Below are 20,816 nucleotides of genomic sequence, written 5' to 3'. Positions count from 1 at the left end.
ATCTTTTTCTGGTGTAACTGAAATCCATATAGTACAGATCGCAAGGTTTGTGAAGGTTTGTAGCTCAAGTTGAGGTTTACGGTGTAGGTTTGCTCGCTGAGCTGTAGGTTTGATATCCAGACGTTTCATTACCTGGCTAGGTAACATCATCAGTGGCGACCTCCTGCCTCCTCCTCTCTCTTTCTATTTATAGAAAGAGAGAGGAGGAGGCAGGGAAGCTCCTGTATAAATCTATCAAAATTCATCTTGCCACAATTTAGAACTTGAAAGTGTGAAGCAGTTTCATCTTCCCTCTCCATAACCAATTCATAATTAACAGAACTATGGTCACTGGTCGCAAAATGCTCACCCACTGTCACCTTCATCACCTGTCCTGCCCAATTTCTGAAGAGTAGGTCAGATTTTGCCATTTCCCGAACAGGAACCTCTATGTACTGTTTGAGGAAACTTTCCTGACACACTTAATGGATTCCATTCCATCAAATCCCTTAACGCTCATGCAGTCCCAGTCTGCCCCATTAAAGCCCGTATTATGACAACCCTGTTGTTCCTGCAAGTCTCCCCTCCCTCCCTGCATATTTGTTCCACTAATTACCATTGACTATTTGGGGATTTATAGTACAACCCCAATAAGGCCACCATCACGTTCTTATTTCTTAGCTCCACCCACAAAGCCTCACTGGTTGATCCTTTATATATATATATATATATATATATAATCTCTGATCACTGCTGTGATACTCGCCTTAATCAAAAATGCAACGCCCCTCCTCTCCTTCCACCATCTCTGTCCCGCCTATCGCACTTTACCCTGGTACATTAAGCTGTCAGTCCTGTCCCTCCTTTAGCCATGTTTCTGTAATGGCTAAAATATCCCAGTCCAACATATGTATCCATGTCCTGAGTTCATCGGCCTAACTGGTCAGCTCTTTTGTACTGAAATAAATGTAATTTAATCCAGCTGGCATTCCTTGCTCTCTATCGTTTTCTAGCCGGAACTGTCTCTCCAGCTTACTGTTTCTGATCACTGTATCTCCTTCCAGCCTTGCACTTTCCTCCCTGATCTTGAGAGTACATCCCACCCCGACCCTCTCCCACCCCCGTCAATCCAGTTTAAACTCTCCCGTGTAGGACAAGCAAAACTGGCTGCCCAGCTGTTGATCCCCCCTCCATTGCATGTGCCACCTGTCTCTCTTGAACAGGTCGACTCTGTCACAGAAAAGATCTAAACATCTGAATCCCTCCTCACTGCATCAATTCTTTCGTCACATATTTATCTGCCAAATCCTCTTATTGTTACCTTCACTAGCTCATGACACTGGAAGCAATCAGGAGATTACCACTGTCGCGGTCCTGGTTTTTAACTTTTCTCCAAGCTCTCTGTAATCACTCTGTAGGACCTCATTCCTATATCTACCTGTGTAATTTATGCCAACGTGCACAATGATTTCTGGATGATCACGCTTCCCCTTGAGAATGTTCTGCAGCCGCTCGGAGACATTCTGGACACTGGCACCTGCTAGGCAACACACCATCCTGGTTTCCCGTTTGAGGCCACAGAATCTCCGATCTGTCCCTCTAAGAATCGAATCACCTATCTCTAAGACCTTGTTTACATTTATCCTTTCCCATTTCTCTCCAGAGCCAGTCGTAGTGCAACCAACCTGGCTACTGCTGCTTTCCCCTGAACAGACATTTCCTGACACTCATCCCCCATCTCCCAACACACACAAAAATCAGTATTATAAATGATAAACTTGTTTTCGAGAGGAATGGCCACAGGGGATTCCTGCACTCCCTGCCTACGCCCTTTGCAATTCCTGGTGGTCGCCCAGCTACTCTCTACCTGGAACATGACAGGAAGCAAGGAACGCCTGTTGGATTAAATTGCGTTTATTTAAATGAAACAGGGCTGACAGGTAAGGCAGATGAAATCAGGGCGTGGATCTTTACATGGGACTGGGATATTACAGTCTTTACAGAAAATTGGCTAAGGAAGGGACTTATGTGTGACCACCTCACTAAAGCTCTTCTCTGTGAAGGGCTCTGTATCTGGGTGATCCAGAGAGCAGCCAGGTCCAGCTCCCGAACATGGTCTCCCAGGAGCTACAGCTGGTTGCACTGCCCACACGTGTAGTCATCAGTGACGGTGGAAATCTCCCTGAGCTCCCACATTCTGCAGGAGGAGTGTGCAACTGCCCTAACTGCCATCTCAACTGTTTCCAGACGAGCGTTAAAAGGACTTTACCTGAACTTACCTGTACGTTTTGGTGAGCTTCTGCTCACCGAAGCCTCTTGAACGAAAGCATTACTTCCTACTCTGCTACTAATAGAATGTCAATCGACCATTCCACATTTAGTTTTGGTTAGGGAAGGAGGGAGACACTAGACTGATGTAACATTTGGGCCTCATGCACTCCTTGACATCAGGCGCATGCTTGGACTTGAAGCGTGTCTTGCTGAGGTCTTCCTTCTAGTAGTGGTGACTGCGCTGATGCAAATATTCACCCTGACAGTCAATCCGCATTGTCGCTGTCCTCTGGTCTTTTCTGTCTATTAGTACTGCATTTATGAATTCCTTGAATCCATTGATTGCATTCCAAACTATGTCTCACTCCGGAGGGAGAGAGGTTGATGGTCCAGTGAATACAAGCTATTACAAAATAGTTTGCCATTAGACATATGGGCGACAGCATACCCATCCGCTCGCTGAGTCTGCTTTTCCTTTCAATTAGCGTATATATATTCTGATAACCTTCCATTCTATTTTCCTGTGCTTTCCCCATAACCTTTTTTAAAAAATGTGTCCATCTCAGCCTGAACAATGTTTAATGACCCAGCCTCAAAAACCTTCACAATTTTCTACGATTGTTTCCTTCCCATTGATGTGAGACTTAATGGTCTTTAAACCCATGGATTTTTTTTCTAGCACTCTGTGTGGAAGTTGAACCTACAGTAGATGTTGTCCTGTTCAATCACACCACATCTTTGGCCAGAGACAAAACAATAAACAATACTAAGCTTCAGAGCCTGTAATCTCCTCCATCATCTTCCACATCAGTCTAAGATACAGTTCATCTGGATCTCGGGATTTGCCCACTTTTTATCCTGCATCAACCTCCAATACTTCCTTAGCTTCAATTTGCTTCAAGTCCCTCTGGCAGGAACAGACAGTGAATCCAGGAACTGCTTCTCCAAAGTGAAGACCAATACGTGTAGTATGTGTTTGACATATTATCTGGCTCTATGCACAGGTTGCGTCCTCGGTCCCGAATACTCCCTATTCTTTCCCTTGTTACCCTCTCACCCTTACTAAATCGATAAAATGTCTTTGGATTCTTGGCAATATCGCCCATTAATGTTTTTATCACCCCCCGCTTTTTGTTCTTCTACTTACTTTCTCGCGTTACATGGTCTCTACTCTTCTGGGACCTACATTGACCTGCTCACTTTATTTCTCCTTTAAGCTTCTCTTTCATTTTTAATTCCGTTCTGAATATTTGTAGACATCCAAGCTTCACTGGGTTTGTTTTCCTAAATTTCATCTTCGGTGGAACATGTTGCGGTGATACTCATGAATTCCATTTTGAGCATGTGACACCCCCACGCTGTTCTGCTGCAATTTCACCCAGAAGTAACTGTATTGTAGCCAGATTCTGTCTTTCTTTTGATGCAATCTGTCTCCCTCATCGAAAGAACATGAGTCATAGTCACTGGTTCGACAATGATCTCCCAATTCTGCAACACTTGACTGGCTTCATTCCCCACAGTGAGGCCCGGCACAGCCCAGCCCATTGTTGAATCTGGTACATGTTGATATAAGAGGCTTTCTGGAATAAATATCAAGATATCTGTCCTCTCTTTAAAAATGATCACTGCCCGAATGAATGTTTGGAATTGAAATGTCTGAATACAATGTCAGTTAGTCTGAACTTCGAGTAGGATAAAAGGTCAGCAGGACGTCAAGGGTTTAAGGGTCTGAAATGTGCTGTAATTTTGTGTGTTTTATATTTCACCCAGCCTCAATTCTTATCAATTGTTGAACATGTAAGGGAGTGATGTGTGTGAGAAGCTGGGGAGGGGCGTTAGCCCGAAACCTTCAGTTATGTTGTTCATTGTTACATTCACCTGAATGCCATTACAGTATGTGTGGTGTCCTACACTAGGCAGGCTCCGCCAAGTTCAGTTATTAACGTGATTCTTGACTTGTCATTTGCTGCTGTTTTCTTCGGATACAATCTGTTGGGTGGCCCATGTATTAATCAGATGTTTCTTAAGTTGCGTGAATTGGGCAAGAATAAGACTGCAACGCTGATTATTCGTTTGAACTATAATCTCTGAAAATAATGAGGTTGATTCTATATTTGTGGAACTAAAATATAAACTCCTGTCAAGATTTTCTAACACAGAAAATAAAGAATGTACATTTTATTTTGTATCGAACAAACAACATGGATGTAACTCTTTTGGCGATCAGAATTACACACACAATGTCAGGATTCAAAATAATGCATTGTCACTCCAATATTTTGTAAGTGGTTGGCTTCTGAATGATTACATGTTCAGGGTGAGCAAACGATTGAACAATCAAATAGAATTAGCGTCCTTATACATTTATAGATAATCAATTAGTTTAATTTCTAACTGAAATGTACAAGCTTCAGCTATTTGCCAGCGAATTAGAAATGGCACTAGTTCAACATGCACTGTGAATATTAAAGTAAATAAATGATTTGTGCTATCAAATATTAGTGAACAATAATTTGAAAACTTCAATTTTTTCGAAAGAATGTTATTTAATTTGAATTGCAGACACTGAACAAAAGCGATGAACATATTACCGTGTGAGTAAAAAGTCAAACCTTTTCAAAGAGATTTGTGCCAAAGCAATGACAGATATGTTTTCGTAATTGGAATACAACATTTAAAATATTCATGTTCTGAGTAATAATTAGACACAAAATGAAGCTGGCCTTGCAATACTTGCACTTTAAATGCTTATGCTGCACTAAGTAATCAGATATTCGCGAGCATTTTCAATGGGAAATAATCGGATACTGACTTCAATTCACATCAGACACATGATAGAGTGCAAAACTTTAAAGTACAGGAGGAGGCCATTGGCCACTGTGTATACATCAGCTCCAGGAATGTCTTCCAAGCCCCTCCCATTTGCCAGCCCTATCTCTGCAGCCTGTTAAATTCATATTTCCAAATTCATATTATCCAGTTCACTTTTTAATCTTCATCCACACCTCTCCCATGCAGTCCATTCCAAATCCCAACAACTCCCTCAATAAAGAAGTATTTCCTTATCTCACTCCTGGCTCTTTTGCTGACAAACTTGGAATTAGAACTCCTTGATGCTGTAATGCCAACTAACGGAAACAGAGTATTCCTGTTTTACTCTACAACTTTTTTCCATACTTTTGAGCACTGCAATAAGTTCACATATGTGTCTGTTCTCCTCCTGGAAGAATAAGCCCCGCAAGAACTGTAACAAGCACGACATCGGAGAAACAGGCAGAAAAATAGCCACCTGGATACATGAACAAAAATTGGCCAGAAAAAAAGACATGACCCACTATCGCTAGCATCCTCACATACAGATGAGGAAGTTCACCATTTCGACTGGTTCTGCATATCCATCTAGGACAAGCCAGACAGAAACACGCACGAGAACTCCTAGAAGCATAGCATTCCAACCTGAACTCTACCAACAAACACATCGATTTTGATTCTATCTAACACTCTCTGAGAAAAAGAACGGACATAGAATTATCAATACTGGAAATTACATCACTTCCTCAAGGAAACATTAACACATAAATAGCAAGTGGGACATAACACCAGCACTTCACCAGAGGCTCACTGATAATGTTCCCTAGTACAGTGATGAATCATCTGAAAATGAACACTCCAGCTCAGCGAGCAAACTGACATCCAGAAGAAGCACAATTTCTCTCATCCTCCCATAAACTAAATCCTGCATTCCCGTTATTATTCCGATTATTTTAATTTTTTTTATTCCTCTGCAAAGTAATGCGGTCTGTCTGTCTGTCTTCTGAATATGTGTGTGTGTGTGTGAGAGAGAGAGAGCGAGAGAGCGAGAGAACAATCCTCTGTAATCTCTGGATAAAAAGCTAGTTCACGGGTAAGTGTTTCAGATTGTTGGATCATTGGTGTCTCTTCCAGGACAGGTGTGGACCTGTACAGAAAAGACAGGTTGTTTCTTAACTGGACGAACACCAACATCCTTGTGGGGAGGTTTGCTAGTGCAAGTCAGACAGATTTGAATAAACCAGGAGAGTGAAAACCGAAGCAGAAGATCAGGAACTGAGCAGAAGTTAGAGGTGAGTAGGACATCAGGCACGGCCAGTCTAATGACCATGCCAAGAGAAGGAATCAAATCAGTCCAAAACGTTTGTAGCAGGGAAGTTTGAGGAGGGAATGTGGTACAGGTGTACAAGAGCCTCAGACGAATGGAGATGATGAACGGCCAGCAGCTGTTTTCCTTAGTCAACGGATAAAAAACAAAGGGACACACTTTTAAAGTGAAAGGCAGGGAATTGAGAGAGGATTTGTAGAATGTGTTTCGATATGAGAAAGTGGTATGAATCTGTAATGCGTTGTCGAGGAGGGTGGTTGAGGCAGGTAATCTCACAAACGTTTAAAAAGCCTTTGGATGTGCACTTGCTGGCACAGACGTGATAGGCCTGTTTTTAATTGCATGATTCTTTGCAGTGGCAGCCATGAACGCTCTGATATGGCAGTTGCTGCTTTGTTTCTTTGACTGTACTCAGTAAGTGGCTAGATTACAAACCAGCATTATCCCATGCAGCTTCAGCACTTACTCAACCAAAGGCAGCCCAGCCATCTCTGGGAACATCCAAGGTAATTCACATGCTCAGTGCAAGCATTGTCCAACAATCGCACTGAGATTAGTCTAGCTGTTTGCCACCATTATTGTAGCTACAGCCATATGAACACAGCTTTTCCTCCATTCTAATACAGACCTCCAGCAATTCGGCTGCTATTTCTCTGAAGCATAATAAATTCTTTCCCAGGTATTCACGTTGAAACTGATAATCCCCCATTACAAAAGACCGGCATTCCAGGAATCAGTTAAAGGGAAACCTCTTCGAAAATCTTTGAAAAGAATTATATCCTTTCATTTTAGTTTAGGGAATCAAAACTGCATACAGTACATCAAATGTGGTCTCAGCAATGCTCTGTACAGATGCAGTAAAACATTCCTGCAATTAAACCTGATACCTTTTGCAAAAACAGCATCATTCCACTTTCGTTCCCAATCACTTGCTGCACCTGCAGACTGACTTCATATGATTCATGAAACAAGAACATGGAAACCGCCTGAATCACGGAGTTCTGCAATCTCTCTCCATTTAAATTGTTTACCATTGTATCCTCCTTCATGCCAAAATAGACAACTTACCTCATGTTATTTCTGCTGTAGGTTTGCTCACTAATCTTCCCTGCCCGAATCACATTGCAGACTCACTACCTCCATTTGACGACACATTGAATGACCATCTTAGTGGATGAGCTAATTGAGCTCCAAGCCATTCCGTCCCCTTCCTCCAGATCTTTGATACAGATTATTGGTCATTGATGACCCCACAGTGATCTCTGAGGCACTCCATCAGTTACAGCTTTGCAGCCTGCAAATAAACATTTGTCTTTATTCTCTATTTTCTGTTCGCGACAGCTTTCCTGTTCCTGTGCAGCCATTCAGGCAGGTTGAATGGCCTCCTCCTGGGCTGTGTAATATACTGAACGAGCTGAATTATTTCATTCCATATTCCTGTGTAATTGCTTAGAGGGGCAGAATGGTCTCCACCTGTTTCATTGTCACGGTCCTGTCTGACTGAATGGGGTGGTCCAGAACCCTGTAACAGCATTGAGGGCTGGAAAGAGGGAACAACACATGGGGTAGGGACAGCAGCACATCTCTCTAACAGCCACAAGGGGTCGATTGAGGGAATACCTCATGGGGTAGGGACAGAAGTTGTTCATTCGGCTGCAACATTCAGAAGGCTCATGGCCGAATCGTTTGTGTCTGACCATCCAATTCCTGTCTGTTCCCAATAAACACTGACCCTACTGTCCAGCAAAGATCAGTCGAGCTGGGCCATGTAAATCTTCAATAACCGAGTCTTTACTGATCCCTGAGGATGAGGACACCACAGGTGGCACAACACTAAAGTGAAAGGAACTTCCTTATTTCATTGTGGGACTGTTATTTTAAAACTGTGTTAACTGAACAACAAATCACCACCTCTGTTCCGACGTAAGGACACAATAATTAGGAATAAAGATAAACCAAACCTTTCCCATATTCCACTTACTCTTTCCAATCAAATATGCATAACACCCAGACTCTGCTGATGTCTCAGGAAGAGAATGCTTGATAGCATAATTCCACAGGAGCATTAAGGAAATAAGGTAAAATCAATGACTGCAGATGCTGGAAACCAGATTCTGCATTAGTGGTGCTGGAAGAGCACAGCCGTTCAGGTTGCATCCGAGGTGATGTAAAATTGACGCTTCTGGCAAAAGCCCTTCATCAGGAATAAAGGCAGAGAGCCTGAAGTGTGGAGAGATAAGCTAGAGAAGGGTGGGGGTGGGGAGAAAGTAGCATAGAGTACAATAGGTGAGTGTGGGAGGGAACGAAGGTGATAGGTCGGGGGCGGGGGGAGGGGGGTTGGAGTGGATAGATAGAAAAGAAGATAGGCAGGTAGGACAAGTACTTGGGAGTTGCAGTGGGAGAGGAACTACCTGAGATTCTCGTAGAGAGAGGAGGAAAATTCTTCAAGATAGGCATCCTTGCAAGAGGATTCGCAATACAGTTAAAATCAACTAGGTAAAAACAATGACTGCAGATGCTATTCAGGAAATAAGCAGATTGACGCCATTCAGCCTATCGAGTCTGAAATTCTGTTCAATAATATCGTGTATGTACCTCGACCTCATTTTTATGCCTTTTCCCGAGAATCCTTGATCAACTTACAAATCAAAAACATATCAATTTGTGTCTTAATGACACTAGTTTCTGTGTCTCTGCGTTTCTGTATGTGTGTGGGTGTGTGCGCCTGTATGTGTGCATGTGTGTGTTTCTGTTTGTATGTATATATACGTGTGTGTGTCCATGTGCTTGCTCTCTGTGTGTTCGCGTGTCTACATCTGTCTGTCTATGTTTCAGTCAGTGTTTCCATCTGTGTTTTTGTCTATTTGTATGTGATGTGTCTATCTCTGTGTGTTTATGCGTGTGTCTATGCCTAACTCCTTGTACGTATTGTGTGTGTTCGTATATTTGTGTGTTCAGCAATAGCTCCGTGTATTTTTGTGTCTGGGTTTCTGTGCAGTGAGTTATCCGTGCTTTTTATTGGAAGGGAAAGGACTGCTGTTGGAACTGCCAGTGTGTTTAAAGTGAGAATTGTCTTTAACTGAACACTGCTCCTTAATCAGTCGGTGGGACATGGATGTGTCAGAATCTCCACAGAGGCGTCCTGGTCCTCTTTGGCTCTTTCAGAGTCCTCCCCACATGGTGAGCGGAGGGGAGAATGGGTGACCCAGCTGTTAGTGCTGGTGTAGTTGCGGAGGGGGGGGGGGGGGGCGGGGGGGGGGCGGTGTTGTGATGTGTCTGGAATGAGTCAGTCGACAGTTTAGAATCCATATAGTATTGTAAGTGTGGGGTATTGCGTCAGTGACAGAGAAATTGAGGAATAAAGTTACTGAATTCAATAGTGAGAGTGGTAGTGCTTGAGCCTTATTTGGAGACAGAACGTGAATCTTATTCTGGGGTAGGTGACATAACAGATGTACAGTGCGTGTGAGGGAGCAGAAAGTATCTGGTGACTCTTATCCTGACAGAGCGAGGAGGATATTGATGCTTGTCCTGTGTTGTGGTACATTGCTTCAGATCATCTCAGCATCGATGTGAGCCTCCCCGTATGTCTTGTCCAAGTCTATCACTAATAACGACACAGACCTGTCCCTCGGCTTCCACAGAATCACGTTAGGTAGAGCTTGCAGATAGCAAGGAGAAGCAAATTGGTCTGTTATAGATCAAAACCAAAATGGTACCAGAAATTCTGAGCATCATATGTTGGAAATTAGATAGGCAAGTATTGTGGATACTTCAGTTTTATTGGATGGTCTCAAGTTGAATCTAAACTGCATGAACGAAGTGATTGCTGAAGCTGTGAAAAATAAATTCTGTAAGTGTATATGAGGTGTTTGAAGAGTATATTGTGAAGCAAACTAGAGAACAGGTTATTTCGGAATTGATGTTGTGTGGTCAGAAGGACGATTTATTAACTTTAGTCTGAAGCAGAATTTAAGGAATAGTGACATTCATTAGTGGCATTTTACGCGGTGTCTGCATACCGTACTTGAACATTCTGGTCAAACACCATGGAAGACTGGAGGCTAGAGGGTTAAGTTCGCTTCACTGAATTGGGAAAGTGCAACATAACATTCAGTGGGAGACAAGCAATGGTTGTTAAAGTCATAGGTTCGACAGCACGGAGACAGGCCCTTCGGCCCAAATTGGCCCATTCTGACAAAAATGTCCATCCACGCTAACCCCATTTCCCTGCTATTGCCGATATCTTTCTAATCCTTTCCTGTCCGTGTATTTGTCCAAATGCCTTTGAAATGTTATGAATGTACCCACCTCAACCTCTTCCGCTGGCACCTCATTCCATATGCGTACCAGCCCCTGTGTGTAAAACAGTTGCTCCTCAGACTCCCTTTTATTCGTTCCTCTCTGACGTTAAACTGATGCCCTCTAGTCTGTGATTTCCCAAACCTGGGGAAAAAAGATTGAGTGCATTCACTCTGTCCATCTTTCCCATGATTTTATACACTTCTACCAGATTCCTCCCTCAGTCTAATACACACAAAAGTTAAAACTCCTAGCTTGTCCAACGTCTCCCTATAACTCAGACCATTGAGCCGTTTGCAAAATCCTTGTGAATTTCTTCTGCACTCTTTCCTGTTTAATAACACCCTTCCTATTGCAAAGTGAACAAAATTGAATATTGCTACTCGCATGACCTCACCAGCATCCTGTGTAATTGCAACATAATTTCTTAATTTCAGTAATCAGTGAAATACACTAATTAAGGCCAGTGTACCAAATGCTTTCTTCACTGCCCTGTCTACCTCTGAATAAACTTTCAGAGAACCATGCACCTGAATTCCAAGGTCGCTCTGTTTCATTACACTCCTTAGGACCCAACCATTCATCATGAAACTTCAACCTTGATTTGACTTTCTGAAATGAAAAACTTACGCTGATCTATATTAAAATCCATTTGTCATGTCTCAGCCCATTTCCCCAGCTGATCAAAATACTGCTGTAATTTGTGAAATTTCAGAGTCACTTCCTCACTCTCCATGATGCCGCCAATTTTAATGTCGTCTTCCAACTTACATGCCTGTATATTTTAATCTAAATCATAGATACATGTAATATGTATTGGTCCCAGCGCCAGCACCTGAGGCATTCCACTAGTCACAGGCTTCCAGTCTGACCCGACTTCTTCCAGTATTACTCTCTGCTTCCTACCATCAAAGCAATTTTGTGTCGAATTTGCCAGCTCCCCCTCAATTCCATGTGCTCTAACCTTCCAGAGCAGCGTACAACGTGGAACGTTATTGAAGGCCTTACTGGAATCCGTCTCGACTACGTATAGCACCCGAACCTCCTCGAATTTGCTGATCACTTCATCAAAGAACTCCAACAAAATTGTGAGTCATGATCTCCCATGCACAAACTCCCATGCTGACTTTAATGAAGGGCTTTCGTCCAAAACATCGATTTTCCTGCTCCTCGGATGCTGCATGACCTGCTCTGCTTTTCCAGCACCATTGCAATCTTACTACGAATCACATCCAATCTTTCGAAATGCATGCATATCCAATCTCTCCGAATCTTCTCAGGTAACCTATCCACGAGATTTTAGGTTTGCTGGTCTTTAATCCCCAGGTTTATCTTTGTAGCCTTTCTTTAATATGGGCTCAGCATTCGCTACACTCCAGTCGTCCAGGACCTGACTCGTTGGCCAGCGATGATGGAAAAAGCCAAGCAGGGCTCCCACAATTTCTTCTCTACCCTCCTATCCTCCTGCGGTGTTCCTGAGTATAACTGGAAGGACCAGGAGTTTTTAGAAATACTGCAAAGTCTGAAAACTATGTCTATTTATTTCAGGTACAAACTCCAAAGAGTGAGAAAGTGACTCAATTTTGGTTAACATAACAAATTAGAAAATATATTAATCATAGGAAGTGACTTCAGAAGAATTCCAGATATTGTGGAAACCTGAGAATTCTCAGAAATTAACGATCCAGGAAAGGAAGGCCATGAAACTGATAAGGAAATCAAAAAGCGAACAAGCATGCTAACAAACAGGAACACAAAGACTGCATCAATCTACGATCTATATTTCAAAGGAAACAAAATAAAAGCAAGGTCAAATGTGGAAATGTGTAAACGGGAGTGGAGAGGTTATTGTGGAGAACAGGGAAATGGCCCAGAAAATAACCAGTTACTTTGCTTCTGTTCAGTCTGCAGTTTGAAAGAGAGAGGGCAAAATCGGATGTAACGGTGTTACATTTAAATGAAGGTAATTATGAGGGCATGAGAGAGGAAATGAGGAAAATAGACTGGAAGCAGAGCCTAGCAAGGAAGACAGTAGAGTAAGAATGGCAGGAGTTTGTCGGTAAAATTGAGGACACTGCACAGATGTTCATCCCCAAGAAGAGAAAGATTATCCGGGGAGGGAGTAGACAGCCATGGCTGACAAAGGAAGTCAGGAAAAGTGTCAAAGAAAAAGAGATATCCTATAAAGTGGCCAAGAGCACTGGGAAATCAGAAGACTGGGAAGGCTACAAAAACAAACAGAGGAAAACAAAGAGAGAAATAAGGAAGGAGAGGATCAAATACGAAGATAATCTAGCCAGTAATATTAGAAATGAAAGTAAACGTTTCTTTCAATACATAAGAAACAAACGACAGTCAAAGAGTAGACATTGGGCCACTTCAAACTGATGCTGGAAGCCTAGTAATGGGAGATAAGGAAATATCAGTAGAACTTAATAAGTACTTTTGCATCAGTCTTCACAGTGGAAGACATGAGTAATATCCCAATAATTAAAGGGATTTAGGGGGCTGAGTTGAGTATGGTTGCCATTACAAAAGAGAAAGTGCTAGAAAAGCTAAAAGGTCTTAAAATTGACAAATCTCCTGGCCCTGATGGGCGACATCCTAGAGTTCTGAGGGAGGTGGCTGAGGAAATAGCGGAGGCTTTGGTTGAGATCTTTCAAAAGTCAGTGGAGTCAGGGAAAGTCCCGGATGATTGGAAGATCGCTGTCTTAACCCCCTTGTTCAAGAAAGGATCAAGACAAAAGATGGAAAATTATAGGCCAATTAGCCTAACCTCGGCTGTTGGTAAAATTATTGAATCCATCATTAAGGATGAGGTTTCTAAATTCTTGGAAGAGCAGGGTCGGATTAGAACAAGTCAACATGGATTTAGGGAGGGGAGGACGTGCCTGACAAACCTGTTGGAGTTCTTTGAAGAGGCGACAAGTAGGGTAGACCGGGGAAACCCAGTGGATGTGGTCTACCTAGACTTCCAAAAGGCCTTTGATGAGGTGCCACACGGGAGGCTGCTTAGCAAGGTGAGGGCCCATGGTGTTCGAGGTGAGCTACTGGTATGGATTGAGGTTTGGCTGTCCGACAGAAGGCAGAGAGTTGAGATAAAAGGTTCTTTTTCGGAATGGCAGCCGGTGACAAGCCGTGTCCAGCAGGGTTCAGTGCTGGGGCCGCAGCTGTTCACATTACATATTAATGATCTGGATGTATGGACTGGGCGCATTCTAGCGAAGTTTGCCGAAGATACAAAGTTAGGTGGACAGGCAGGTCGTACTGAGGAAGTGGGGAGGCTGCAGAAGGATCTAGACAGTTTGGAAGAGTGGTCCAGGAAATGGCTGATAGAATTCAATGTGAGCAAATGCGAGGTCTTGCATTTTGGAAAAATGAATTCAAGCATGGACTACTTTCTAAACGGTGAGAAAATTAATAAAGCCAAAGTACAAAGGGATCTGGGAGTGCTAATCGAGGATTCTGTAAAGGTAAACATGCAGGTTGAATCAGTGATTAAGAAAGTGAATGCAATGTTGTCATTTATCTCAAGAGGGTTGGAATATAAAAGCACCGTTGTGCTACTGAGATTATATAAAGCTCTGGTTAGGCCCCATTTGGAGTACTGTGACGAGTTTAGGTCCCCACACCTCAGGAAGGACATACGGCACTGGAGCGTGTCCAGCATAGATTCACACGGATGATCCCTGGAATGGTAGTTCTAACATATGAGGAACGGCTGAGGATCCTGGGATTGTATTCATTGGAGTTTAGAAGATTAATGGGAGATCTAATAGTTTTTACAAGATAATACATGGCTTGGAGAGGGTGGACGCTAGGAAATTGTTTCCGTTAGGCGAGGAGACTAGGACCCGTGGACATAGCCTTAGAATTAGAGTGGGTAAATTCAGAACACAAATGCAGAGACATTTCTTCAGCCAGAGAGTGGTGGGCCTGTGGAATTCATTGCCGCAGAGTGCAGTGGAGGCTGGGATGCCAACTTTCTTCAAGGCAGAAATTGATAAATTCTTGATGTCACAAGGAATTAAGTGAGAATGCGGGTAAGTGGATTTGAATTGCCCATCAGCCATTATTGAATGGCGGAGTGGACTCGATGGGCTGAGTGGCCTTAATTCCGCTCCTATGTCTTATGGTCTTATCTGTTTTCATGGAACAATATCCAGGAAATCACCCAGAAATACCAAGTGATCATATCGGACATCTGCAACTAAAGACATAAAGTCAACTCATATCAGTAACAAGGTAGTATTTGAACATTGCTGGATTGAGCATTGCTAAGTCTGACGAAGCAGATGTACTTCCTATCAAAATGCCAGAAATAAATCATCAATAGTCGTATTAATTGCACTGTCGATGACTGTGTTTTATTCTCCTGTACAGTCTGCAGAGACCGGAAAATATTGTGGATGAACGTGAACCAAGCACTGTAGATGAATGGAAGGGATCAAAACAGCTACAAAGGGAAGAAGACATAGTGTGGAGAACTGCAGACCAATTAACTTGATATCTGTATGGAAACTGTTGGAATCTATACACGGGATGAGATTTTTGATATTTAGATATTAACAGCAACAATGGAGAGAATCAGCATGCATTTCTGATAGAGAAATCATACTTGATAAACTTCGGGATGGTTCGAAGTTGTTCCTTACAGCACAGATAATGGGGAACCAGTAGAAGTGGCATACATTGGATTTTCGGAAGGGTTTCTGTAAGATCTCAGTGAGCTCGTAAATGCAATGAATGTGAAGGGTTTTTGAAGGAATATATATTAGTGGAAAGTTAAAGTCTGGTTCGCCTTCATTTAAGAGAGTCAGAACGTTGATGTAAAGACATGTTGAAGCAGTTTCACAGCGTGCTGGTGGGACTGTACCTGGAGTATTGTGTACGGGTTTGGTGACCGAATCTCAGAAAGAATATACTAACCACAGAGAAAGGGCAATGGAGATTCTCGAGACGAATCCCTCAGATGGTGGGATTGCCTGCTAAGGAAATTCGGAAGTGTTTCAAAGAATGAGAGGTGGGTCACAATGAAATTTAGAAAATTCACAAAACATATGACAAGTTGGAAATTAACACAACACTTCCCTTGCTTTCTATTCCACATTCAAGGCAAATAATGGCAGAATCTAGGACAGGCCAGTTAAGACTGCAATAAGGAGGAAATTCTTCACTTGGAGGGGAATAATTAACACAGGGGCTTGGACACCTTCTGGCAGGCAAGATTAGGGAGAATCTCCAGATATTCTACAAGTGTCTCCAGCGGAACAGAATAACCAGGGAGCAGTAGGACTCATTACTGACTGGCCAAGTTGCATCCAAATCAACTTTAGTGGTAGGAGACAGAGGGTGGTGATGAAAGGCTGTTTGTGTGATTGGAGGCTAGTGTCCAATGATGTTCCACAGGGATCAGTGCTGTGTCTCTTATGATTTCTGCTTCAGAAGTGGTGGTGTTGTACTGGGGTGTACAAAGCTAAAAATTGTATAACACCAGGTTATAGTCCAAAAGGTTTATTTGGTGGCACTAGCTTTCGAAGCGCTTCATCAAAGCGCACAACCACCTGATGAAGAAGCAGCGCTGCAAAAGCTTGTGCCTCCGAATAAACCTATTGGACTACAAGCTGATGTTTTTTTCACTTTATACCTTATCATAAATGATGCAGCTATAAATATGGACGAGGGGTGGTTGGTGTCATAAGTAAGTTTGTGTTTGATACGAAGATTGGCCGGGTGTTTGGCAGTGAGGAGGAAGGCCTTATGTTTCATGAAGATACAGATGAAATGGTCAGATGGGTGGATCAATGGCAGATGGGATTTCACCCTGATAAATATGAGGTGATAAACTTTGCAAGAAGAAACCAGACAGAGGATGACTCAATGAATGACAGCACACACGGAAGCTCAGAGGGTGCTTCTCCACACATCCCTAAATGTGGCTGGACAGGTTATTGCACAATTTGGGAAAACATAGGGGAGAAGTAAACACCGCCTTTATACATTGAAGCATAGATTATAAGAGCTATGCGGAACTTTGATTAGGCCAGGATGGAATACTGTGTGTATTTCTGGGAGCCACATTACAGAAAGGATGTGTTTGTACTGGAGGGGGCGCAAAGGAGATTCACCAGGATTTTTCCTGGGATGGAGTATATCAGCAATAGAGAGAGGGTGGATAAGTTCGGGTTGGTTACATTGGAGCCGTGAATCAGAAGGATAAGATTCCGAGGGACACGGACAGGGTGAATAGACAGCAGCTATTCCTTTTAGTCAAAGGGCCACACTTTTAAAATGAAGGGTTTGAGCTTTAGTGAGGATTTGAAGATGGTCTTTCACCCAGAGTGCGTTGGGGTCTGGAATACACTTCTTGAGATGGAGGTTGTCAAGGTAACCTTAAAACCATTAGAAAATACATGGTTGTGCACTTGAAATACCATAAGATTCTCTCGCTCTCTCTCGCTGTCCCCTCTCTCTCTGTCTTTCTCTCTCTCTGTGTCCTTCTCTCTGTCTCTGTCCCTCTTTCTCTGTCTCTCTGTCCCTCTCTCTTTGTCCTCCCTCTCTCTCTCTGTTCCTCTCTCTGTCCCTCAGTCTCTCAGTCCATCAGTCTCTCTGTCTCTCTCTATCTCTGTGTGTGTATCCCCATCTCTCTTGTGTCGGAAAGTGGGCCTAATATAGACCGTGCTGTATTTCAGATGGTACAGAAAATGTGCTTCTGCTATTGCAGAGATGTGAGAGGTCGATCATTGAGTCGCTTAAGATAGGAATTGATGGGTTTGTGAAGAATATCTTATCAAAATATATGAGAGTGAATTAGTGATACCTTCTGAAAATATGTCAATGACAAAATTAAGAGAAAAAGGTGCAGCTTTCTTACAGTCTGATACCAGATAATTGAGAACAGGGAAATAGCAGAACTATGGAGCAAATACTTCAGCTATGCCTTCACAGAAGTAAAAAACAAGAAAACTTCCCAGAAATACTCGGGAACTTTAGTCTGGTGAGAAAAACGGAATAGCAACTAAAATAGCAACTAAACAGTTTTAGAGAAAAATATTGTACTGAAATTAATGGGGAGAGACAAAGTCAACAGAGATTTATGAAATGGGAATCATATTTGAGAAAGTGGCTTTTAGCAAAATTCGGGAGATGGTATCAAAGCAATACGATTGGAATCTCAGAAATATTTTTGATAAAGCCCCAAGCCTTTTGTGCAAATTCGAAACCCGTGGGACTGCGGGAAACATAGGGTCATGGTTATAGAATGGGAGAGCTGGCAGGAAACAGTGAGTAAGATTATAACCATATCTTTTTTTCATATAAGGCTGAGAGGATATAACAAGGATCGAGATTTGGCATCCAGCTATTTCCAATACACATCATATCTTTGGTTGAGGGGCTCAAAAGCAATATTCCCAAGTCTGCTGACAGTACTAAACAATGTCAGCTTGTGAGTGAATGAGGAGGGTGTAAAAAAGTTCCAAGGTGATTTAGACAAGTGGAGAGACTGGGCAAAGACGTGGTAGATGGAGAGCAATGGGAGAGATGAGATGTTGTGTACTTTGATGGGAACAATAGAATGGCAGCCTATCATTTGAAAAGAGAGTGGTTGAAAAATGTTGGTCTCTAAATCAACTTAAGCTGCATTTTTGTTTTATTTATGTGCACCCCTCCGAGTTCATGTAGGGCAGTGATTTCTAAAGCCTGAAGTCAATATTGGGAATGGCATTGGCACGCTGACCAGTGGATATAGACCCAGCAAGTCGGGAGCTGTAACATTGAAAATAATCTGGATCTCCCTGTACACCAGTAACTGAAAGCAATATTGCAGGAGCAGAAAGCAGGTAGGTCGATAAATGGTGTATTCACCTTCATTTCAGGGGGACATGAGTACAGGAGTAAGGGTAATTTGCTGAAGCTGTACAGGGCCTTAGTGGGACCCTATCCCAAACATTGTGCAGTACTGTGTGCAGTTTTGTTCACCTTGCCTACTAAAGGACAAACTTGACATTGAGGGAGAGCAGTGAAGGATGACCAGACTGATCTCTGGGATGACAGGCTTGTTTTGGGAGCAGAGTTTGGGGTGACTGGGCCTGTATTTCATGGGAATTAGGAAAATGAGTGGAGATCTCATTGACATTTATCAAACTCTGACAGTGTGAGACAGATTGGAAGCAAGGATGATAGTTCACTCTGTAGAAAACGGTTCACGAATCGCATTGCAGTCAAATCGTACTTAATAAACAAGCGTTATCAGAGAACTGCCTATATATTGAATAGAGGAGAAAATTTGATGGGCCGAAAGCACTAGATCAGTTCTCGTTTTATATTTCACAATGTTTCAACATATTGTGCGATATGAACATTGTATGAGGTAAACTGCATTGAGGAGATATTCGGCCATGAACGAGTATGGGGAAAGCTCAATGTATTGAATGACCTGCTCCTTTCCAGATGTTTGTGTGCAGTCTGTGGGAAAGCTCTGTAAATATCGTCACAAGCTCTGAGGTGTTAGGAAGGAGGCCTCTGCAGGGTCGACAGGACTGTGTTTCCCATTCCCTTTTCTGATAACGAGGCTGGTGCCAGGTGTTCTGTCCGGTTTTATCCTTTAAGACATCTGAGCAGTTTGATACAATTGAGTGTCTTATTTGGCTGATTCAGACACAATTGAAGAGTTTATCACATGTCTGTGCGTCTGGAGCCACTTTTAGGTCAGACCAGGAAAGCACGGAAATATTCACTTCTTGAAAGTACATTGGGGAATGAGATCGATGTTTACAATCAACATTGGACACAGGATCACTGTTACTGACACCAGATTTTCGGTCTCGATATTTTATTAATTATTTTTAAAATCCACAAGCTGCCAGAGCATGATCCTGGTCTGGATTAGTAATCCAACGATGTTTCCGCAACAGCACCATCTCCACATTGGGAACTTTCGGAAACCATACTGACCTGATTTTTTCGGTGCTACTTGACAGTTATGTCAAAAAGAATTCACAACAATTTTACTGTCGTGATGAGACTTCGAGGTGGTAATTGGTCAGATTGCAATTATTCTCCTCATCGGGGACTGGACATAGCTGAGTAGGTTTCGGCATTGCAGGGAGATGTCAGAGTTGGAGCTGAAATGAAACAGCTTCCCCAGGGACACAGCTCTTTGTGCAGCACAAGTCTTCAGTCTTATTGCAGGAATGGGGTCAGGGCCCACTGCCTTTGTCGTATCTCCTGTGTTCAGCTGTTTCTTCATGTCACGTGCAGCAAATCGAATTGCTTGAAGACTGGCATCTGTGAGTCTGTGGGCATCATGATGGGTGTGAGGTAGATCATCCACTCAACACCTCTGGCTGAGGATAATGCAGACTCTACATCCTTGACTTTTTTTTCACTGACGTACAGAGTTGTTCCGATATTTAGGATGAGGATATTTGTGGAGTCCTCTCCTCCAGTAAACCCTTTAATAGTCCATCAACATTTATGCTTGGATTTAGCAGGAACAGAGCTTAGATCCGACCTGTTCGTCTTGGGATCATTTCCCCCTCTTCATCAGAAGTTAATTCTGCTGTTTGGAATGCAACCAGTCAAGTGTTGTAGCTTTAATGGTTTGTCAACAGGTTTAGGTGCACGAGATCCCGACCTTGGCATCAGCCCAAGTGACCAAACATGATTTGTGATGCGGTAACACTTTCATTTTCATAATCTCATTCTGCTGAGGGCATCTCCCTGGTGTCACGGCTCCAATTTGTTACTTTAACTCAATCCATTTAAGGTAATAATCTAAATCGTTTCTTTTCCACAATGACAACTTCAGTATTTGAAGTGAATGTGTTTCCCTCTGTCTTTTCTCCCTGAGCATGATAAAAAAAAAACACTGCAGCGTTAGTGATGCCAGTCTTATGCAGTTTCAGAGTCAAGGAACTTGTTCGCCATGCATTATTCTTCAGTTCCAAGTGTACGGCACTCCATGTTGGACAGGATATTTGAGCATCTTTGACATCCTTCTTTGGAAATTGTCCAAAAACAGACATTGCTGAAGAACTTACTGAAAATGTTGCAGCATCTCTGTGGAGTGAATGCAGAGTTAAACTTACAGTTGCAGTGACCCTCTACAAAGCTCCCAGTTTCT

The sequence above is a fragment of the Chiloscyllium plagiosum genome, unplaced genomic scaffold, assembly GCF_037043375.1.
Source record: "Chiloscyllium plagiosum isolate Xiang-an unplaced genomic scaffold, Cpla_swu_hap1 HiC_scaffold_44, whole genome shotgun sequence".
NCBI classification, from domain to species: domain Eukaryota; kingdom Metazoa; phylum Chordata; class Chondrichthyes; order Orectolobiformes; family Hemiscylliidae; genus Chiloscyllium; species Chiloscyllium plagiosum.
The sequence above is the reverse complement of the archived record's forward strand: the minus strand, read 5'-3'. Positions refer to the sequence as shown.